This window comes from Macrobrachium nipponense, chromosome 6 (genome assembly GCF_015104395.2).
Source record: "Macrobrachium nipponense isolate FS-2020 chromosome 6, ASM1510439v2, whole genome shotgun sequence".
In the NCBI taxonomy this organism is placed as follows: Eukaryota; Metazoa; Arthropoda; class Malacostraca; order Decapoda; family Palaemonidae; genus Macrobrachium; species Macrobrachium nipponense.
The window spans coordinates 89895409-89902908 of record NC_061108.1 but is presented as its reverse complement, the minus strand read 5'-3'; positions in this window follow the sequence as shown (position 1 = coordinate 89902908).

Below are 7500 nucleotides of genomic sequence, written 5' to 3'. Positions count from 1 at the left end.
AGGCAACAAAAATCAACATCTGATGTTCATGGACGACATCAAGCTGTATGGTAAGAGCATCAAGGAAATAGATACCCGAATCCAGACTGAAGGATTGTATCTGGGGACATCAGAATGGAGTTGGAATAGAAAAATGCGCCTTAGTCAACATAAAAAAAAAGGGGCAAAGTAACGAGAACTGAAGGATAAAGCTACCAGATGGGAAGCAACATCAAACACATAGATGAGACAGGATACAAATACCTGGGAATAATGGAAGGAGGAGATAAAACACCAAGAGATGAAGGACACGATCAGGAAAGAATATATGCAGAGACTCAAGGCGATACTCAAGTCAAAAACTCAACGGCGGAAATATGATAAAAGCCATAAACACATGGGCAGTGCCAGTAATCAGACTAGCGCAGGAATAGTGAATGGACGAAGGCAGAACTCCGCAGCATAGATCAGAAAACAGGAAACAAATGACAATAAACCCCAAAGCACTACACCCAAGAGCAAATACGGACAGACTATACATAACACGAAAGGAAGGAGGGAGAGGACTACTAAGTATAGAGGACCTGCGTCAACATTGAAAACAGAGCACTGGGCAATATCTGAAAAAACCAGTGAAGACGAGTGGCTAAAGATGCATGGGAACGAAGGACTAATAAAAGTTAGACGAAGACCCAGAAATATACAGAGACAGGAGAAAGACGAAAGAACACAGGACTGCAACAAACAATGCACGGGGACAATACATGAGACAGACTAAAGAAAATAGCCAGCGATGACAATTTGGCAATGGCTACAGAGGGGAGAGCTAAAGAAGGAAACTGAAGGAATGATAACAGCGGCACAAGATCAGGCCTAAGAACCAGATATGTTCAAAGTACGATAGACGGAAATAAAACATCTCTCCCTATGTAGGAAGTGCAATACGAAAAATGAAACCATAAACCACATAGCAAGTGAATGTCCCGGCACTTGCACAGAACCAGTACAAAAAGAGCATGATTCAGTGCAAAAGCCTCCACTGGAGCTGTGCAAGAACATCAGCTACCTTGCAGTAACTAAGTGGTACGAGCACCAACCTGAGGGAGTGAGAAAAACGATCAGGCAAAAGATTCCTCTGGGACTATGGTATCAGAACGGATAGGGTGATACGTGCAAATAGACCAGACGTGACGTTGACTGACAAAGTCAAGAAGAAAGTATCACTCATTGATGTCGCAATACCATGGACACCAGAGTTGAAGAGAAAGAGAGGGGGAAAAAATTGATAAGTATTCAAGATCTGAAAATAGAAATAAGCAAGGATATGGGATATGCCAGTGGAAATCGTACCCATAATCATAGGAGCACTAGGCACGATCCCAAGATCCCTGAAAAGGAATCTAGAAAAACTAGAGCTGAAGTAGCGTCCAGTTCATGCAAAAGTAGTGATCCTAGAAAACGGCACACATAGTAAGAAAAGTGATGGACTCTAAGGAGGCAGGATGCAACCCGGAACCCGCACTATAAATACACCCAGTCGAATGGAGACTGTGATAGAGCAAAAAAAAAAAAAAAAAAAAAAAAAAATAATAATAATAATAATAATACACTGAGCACTGGGGCAATATATGAAGACCAATGAAGACGAGTGGCTCAAGAGTGCATGGGAAGAAGGACTGATAAAAGTAGACGAAGACCCACAAATATACAGAGACAGGAGAAAAGACAAGCAGAACAGAGGAATGCATAACAAAACCAATGCACGGACAGTACATGAGAAAGACTAAAGAACTAGCCAGCGATGACACGTGGCCAATAGCTATGAGGGAGAGTCCCAAGAAGGAAACAGAAGGAATGATAACAGCGGCACAAGATCAGGCCCTAGAACCAAATATGTCCAAAGAACGATAGATGGAAATAACATCTCTTCCATATGTAGGAAGTGCAATACGAAAAATGAAACCATAAACCGCATAGCGGAACCAGTACAAAAAGAGTCATGATTCAGTAGCAAAAGTCCTCCACTGGAGCCTGTGCAAGAAACACCAGCTACCTTGCAGTAATAAGTGGTACGAACACCAACTTGAATGTGTGATAGAAAACGATCAGGCAAAGATCCTCTGGGACTATGGTATCAGAACAGATAGGGTGATACGTGCAAATAGACCAGACGTGACGTTGATTGACAAAATCAAGAAGAAAACTATCATCATTGATGTCGCAATACCATAGGACCAGAGTGAGAGAAAGAAAGGAAAAAAAGGATAAGTATCAAGACCTGAAAATAGAAATAAGAAGGATATGGTGGATATGCCAGTGGAAATTGTACCCATAATCATAGGGGAACACTAGCACGATCCCAAGATCCCTGAAAAGGAATCTGGAAAAACTAGAGGCTGAAGTAGCTCCAGGACTCATGCAGAAGAGTGTGATCCCAGAAACGGCGCACAGTAAGAAAAGTGATGGATTCCTAAGGAGGCAGGATGCAACCCGGAACCCCACACTATAAATACCACCCAGTCGAATTAGAGGACTGTGCTAGAGCAAAAAAAAAAAAAAAAATAATAATAATAGACATACATAAAAAGGGGAGGTTATCAACCCCTATTCCTTTCTACCTTTTTTCTTATTTTTTTCGTGCATGGTCAAGAACAGGACCTCTGGTTGCCCATCCTAACTACCCCTAAGAATTCGCACGTCCGTCAACAGTCATTATGCCAATGAGTAACGAAAATTATTGGGTAATAATAATTCACTGACACGTTGGCGACTTGTTTCTTCAGGATGTGTAGACACCGGATGTCAGATACAATTAAGAAGTTTTCTGTTTCTTATGATTTCGTGAACTTGTTTATCGTCTGTTCTATTTTAGCCTTTTTTGCCTTTCTAGGGGACCGTTGAAGTCTCAAAGTTTTTATTATTATTATTGTTATTGTTCAGAAGATGACCCTATCCATATGGAACAAGCCCACCACAGGGTATATTGACTGGAAATTCGAGTTTCCAAAGAATATTCTGCCATTCATGGGAAACAAGCCATAACAGAAGGTAATGGGGAATACAGAATGAAAAGATCGCTAATCAGAGAGAGAGAGAGAGAGAGAGAGAGAGAGAGAGAGAGAGAGAGAGAGAGAGAGAGAGAGAGAGAGTGTGTGTTTCATCAGCGACTTGTGTTGTGATGGTCAATTTTTCAAAATCATTTTCATAAACGATTTACAATTGTTAACATATGTCCACCTATCCAAATCATTCTTCAATTGAATGCCTGCAGACCGGTTCGTTTGAAACAAGTATGCACACACAAGTACAAACACACACGCACGCTTACACACACAAGCGAATCATTATACCATTCTATCATCTTTCTTCATAACTAGAATGAATGTCACTTTCAAATTATCACAAGAAATAGCAATGATGTCAGCTCTTACCGAAAAAACGAAATCAAGCTGAAAGCCAGTGTTCAGAAATCTTACGTTCACTTCCAGATTTCTGTTAAAGGTAGATACGATGGTGAATAGACTCTGCTTGGAGGATAACTAGATGGTTAAGCGTACGACGATGATGACCCGGACCATAGATATAGAGGGGAGAGATTGGACAGACAAGCGACGATCGCGTGCACGTAAGGAGCTATTGTTATGCGTTCGCTGTCAGAGGTGGCATCTGTATCAACTGCGGAAACCAGCGGAAAAAAGCAACTTCTGGTACTTAATGCTGGGTCATCAACTGTGTCAAGTACAGGAAAAAGTAAACAAAAAAAATAAGAGACCTATTTTCATTCATAAGAATCTTTATGACTGCTGAAATAACCTCAAGTAAACGTGTGTTAGGTCGCAGTCAACTTCACTTCTGCTTTTATATCTAATAAAATACGTAATGCATGTTGTAATAAGCTTGTTATTAAAGCATGGGTGTTGTTTATCCGTGGTACGTACCTACAGCTCGTGAAATATTATTCCAAATGACGAATTGTATAGAATAAAAGTTATTCAATGTGCTGAAATCTATCTGGAAAGTCACTGGCGTGTAGGGTTACCATTACTCCATACAACCATGGTTATGCCTGACAATTTTTCCTACTACTTGTACTACAACAATGCACATAGGCAATATCATGAGGCCTAGATCCAGGCCTGCTGCAGTTTTAAGTGTTAGTGAATGTTATGGTAGTGTTAGGGTAAAATACCGAATGGCCGGCCTCTACCGTAGCGTGACCACCTTCCCCAAAAAGTAATTTAACACGTCCTGTAACCCAGGATAGATTTTGGTCAAGTTCCATCCTCAGTCGATGCAAGGGATGGTTTTGGCGTTTTGGCCCCGGTTTGGCATATTTCACTTGTTAAGGAGTGTTTTGGGGTTTTAGCTCAAGACCTTTGATTTCCTCTCGAATTAAGTGTTTCCTCCCAATTGCCAAATTAATGCCAAAATGTCCGATTTTCGTTAAGGTGGTCGCCAGGTGGCCATTCGGTATTTTACCTTATTTACATATTATCAATAAGTTCTCAAACCTGGTATGGAGAGGAATCTGCTGAATTTGAACGATATTTACTTCTGCCTCTAGAGTAAAACAGGATTGTGAATTTATGATGGAAAGAAATGCACACAACGTCGACAAATTGGTCAATTATATTGCTCAAGTGTATACAAACTACAGCAGACAGAGTTAAAATTATCATTTTTACATGTAATACACATTGTCATTGGTAAATGCTGCAAAGATAATTTACCATTCATTAAAGACCGCTGAGAAAATAACCATAATGCAGTTGCCATATCTACGAAACTTTATGGCTTAACCGTAGAAGAAGTATACCAGCAAAATCAAATATTTTCATTTCTGCATACAGTACAGATTGTATATTGTAAATGGCGCATAAATCATTTGATAGTCTTGACGGAGAGCAGAGAAAACACGTTTTAAAGAGTATAGGGTTTCCCATAAGATTGAAGGAGTTGCGCTATTGTTTACATAAGAATTATTGCATAGCTATGGCGCCATGCAGTGCACTTCACAGACTGCTTTGTCTGTTATACCATGTCCAAACTCTTCTCTCTATATCTATGACCTGGACTATTACCCTACAAGGCTGAAACATGAAAAGGGGTACATACATAGCCTGTTCTCCCTTCTTATGAAATTATTGTCAGCAGTTTTTATAGGATGGTGGCCCGGGACCCGTAGCGGGCCTGCCCGCTATCCTGGGAACTGTGGTGGGGATGCCTGCCGTCACGGGACCCGTGGCGGGCCCGCCTGCTGTCTTGGGACCCGTGGCGGTCCTGCTCGTCGTGCTGGGACCCATGGCAGGCCCGCCCACTATACTGGGACCCGTGGCAGCCCGCCCGCAGTCCCAGGACCCGTGGTGGGCCACCTCGCCATCCCGGGACTCGTGGCGGGCTGTTCGGGGACCCATGGTGGGCCCCCGCCATCCCAGGACCCGTGGTGGGCCCCCAACCGTCCAGGGACCTGTGGCGTGCCCCCGCCGACCTAGGATCCGTGTCGGGCCACCCATCGTCCCGGGGGACCTGTAGTGGGCTCGCCTGTTGTCCTGGGCCCTGTAGCAGACCCAACCCGTGTCCTAGGACCCATGGCGGGGCTGCCCACTGTCTTGGGTTCTGTGGCGGAGTTGCCAGCCGTCCTGGGACCTGTGGCGGGCCTGCCTCCTGTCCCGGGCATTGTGGCAGGCCTCCCTGCCATCCTGGGACCTGTGGCGGTCCCCCCTGTCCCAGGACTCGTGGCGGCCACCCTGCCATCCTGGGACCTGTGGCAGGCCCCCCAGCCACCCACGTGGCCCATGGTGGGCCACCCTGCTGTTCCGGGATCCATGGCAGCCTCCCCCACCATCCTGGGACCCGTGGTGTTTCTCCCCGCCGTCCCAGGACCTGTTGCAGGTCCCCCCGCCGTTGTGGGACCAGTTACAGGTCCCCCTTCCCGTCATCTTGGGACCTGTGGCAGGCCTCCCCGCTGTCCTGGGTCCATGATAGGCCTTTCCGCCATCCCGGGACCCGAGGTGGACCTGCCTGCTGTATCAGGACACATGGCAGGCTTGCTCGCCATCCCTGGACCTGAGGTGGGCCTGCCCGCCGTCCCAGGACTTGAGGCAGGACTGCCTGCTGTCCCAGGACCTGAGGCAGGCCTGCCTGCCATCCCAGGACCTGAGGCCGGCCTGCCTGCCATCCCAGGACCTGAGGCGGGCCTGCCCACCATCCCGGGATCACTATACCACAACTTATCTTTAGGTTGGGAATATGTCACTGATCCTTTTATTGTTCCTGGAGCTCCCACAAATCATATAGATTTCCCTGGCTTCTGGATTCAGCCGACTTTCCTAGGATTTCGTGGATTCTTGCTATTTTTCTGCAGCTTCGAGGAATGAAAAAAAATTATAAGTATCCATTAAGAATTAACAAGGCAAAGTTGTTTCAAAACAAACTTTCTCCTTAATTTACATGATCTGATCCGTCTTTGTGAAGCCACCATAGACTTCATCCCGCCATTCCTTGTAGACGGACACCTGCTTCTGTACTTTAAAGTTGCACTCATCCCGACTTCTCTCTTTCTCCTGGACGTTCTTCAGATCCAAGTCCAATGTCTCCTTGCTCCTCTCAGGTTTTGATCCTCGTCTTCCACCTTGTCGTTCCGTACACCCTGGACTTCCTTTCCAGCGACTTGAGGCGACCATTTCGTTCATCTAGAAGGCCTGTCAGCTCATTCCTCATGAGTTTCGCAGCCTGAACTTCACACTGGAGTCCACGCTTTTCCTTTGTGAAGTCTTCCATTTCCTTCTGCAGGCGCTAGAACCAGAGCTCGAGGTCTTTCCTGTCGGATTCGCGCTTTTCGGTCGCATCGTTTTGTTCCTGGATGAGCCTCGCCATCTGCGCTGCTTCTTTGGTCTTTAGCTGCAGGTCTTTCTACTTCTGTCGTACGAGTTTCTCTTGCCTCTTAACCTGGCAGTTTGCCTCTGCCAACTGCGCTGTCAGTTCCCTTAGCCTCTCATAGTTTCTCTGCCTAATTTCCTTTGTGTTGTCCATCAGCTGCTGATTTTCTTTCGTGATCTTGAGGATCTTTTCTTCCAGCTGCCGTTTCTCCCTCTTCTCTTCATCGCTCTCCTTCAGAAACAACGTCTCAGCTCCAAGCAAGTAGGCTTTTTCTTGCCAGGCCTGCTGTTGCAACACCTTCTAAGTGATCTGAATCACACGAGTGCATTCTTCCCTTCCGCCCGCCTTCTGAATCTCTTCATGGTAGTCGAGCCTCTGTTACAGCTGAAGAATTATCCTGTCCAAGTTCACCTGCTGCTCTATCTGGCACTGGATGGTGTCTCGCAAGGCCACAATTCTCTCGTTTAGTTCCTTTTCCTTGGGCTGTCCAGCTCCATCATCTGTAGTCAGGAGGAACCTCACCAGTGAATAGGCAGCCATAATAAACAAAACGACTATTCCTGCGTTATACTTCTCTCCGTATTTCGAACGGCATCTGGACAACAACGTCCCAACAACAGCTGCTGCCAAGGCCAAGTAAGG